The 655-nt window shown below is 44.7% G+C and overlaps 1 non-coding gene across 1 annotated transcript, besides 1 other annotated feature; it reads right to left on the reverse strand.

The window, feature by feature from the left end:
- Positions 1-68: 68 nt before the first annotated feature.
- On the reverse strand, positions 69-169 carry Tc00.1047053462783.10. Its single transcript, XR_008254678.1, has one exon. It is a non-coding gene; the product is annotated as a spliced leader RNA, 5' partial (transcript).
- A 1-nt stretch (position 170) lies between these two features.
- Positions 171-213: a microsatellite.
- The last annotated feature ends 442 nt before the right edge of the window (positions 214-655 follow it).

Consider the following 655-nt stretch of genomic DNA (forward strand, 5'->3'; position numbering starts at 1 on the left):
TATATATGGGTATATATATATAGGGGTATATGGATATGGCGGACAGACCCACAAAAAAAAAAAAAAAAGGGGTCCGTAGACCCCGGTCAAAAGAAATTGACCAAACATAACCGCCAGAGGCGGGTTGGAAGCTTCGCGTACCAATATAGTACAGAAACTGTATCAATAAATTTTTTTTTTTTTTTTTTTTTTTTTTTTTTTTTTTTTTTTTTTAATAAGGTCGTCCCACGACCGTGAATGGTGCCCCGACCTGATCGCACCGATTCTGTGACCAACTACATGGCCTCCATTTCCACACCACACCCCCACCACACTCCCCGAAAAAAGTTATTAACCCCCATACCCAGTGTAAAAACGCACCCTGCCCGCCAAACAAATAAAAGCAAAAGCAAAACAATGATCCGAACCAACCCGGGCGGGAGGGATAAGGAAGAGAAAAAACAGTCATCCTGTACCCTCTTGGGCGTCATATTCCACAAGTATAGAAGAAGCCCCTCTTGAATCCTTTGGCTTTGGTACGGCGACTGTGCTTGTATAACAAAACTGCTCTCCGCATTCGGGCAATTGCCCCTGCCGTGCCGTTGATTACCTCTGCATTCTCTCCGTTCCGTGGATGTTTTCCTGCTGCTTTCTGTGGTGGCGAGTTTCCTTCTGT

This window comes from Trypanosoma cruzi (assembly GCF_000209065.1).
Source record: "Trypanosoma cruzi strain CL Brener chromosome Unknown tcruzi_1047053462783, whole genome shotgun sequence".
Taxonomy (NCBI): Eukaryota; Euglenozoa; class Kinetoplastea; order Trypanosomatida; family Trypanosomatidae; genus Trypanosoma; species Trypanosoma cruzi.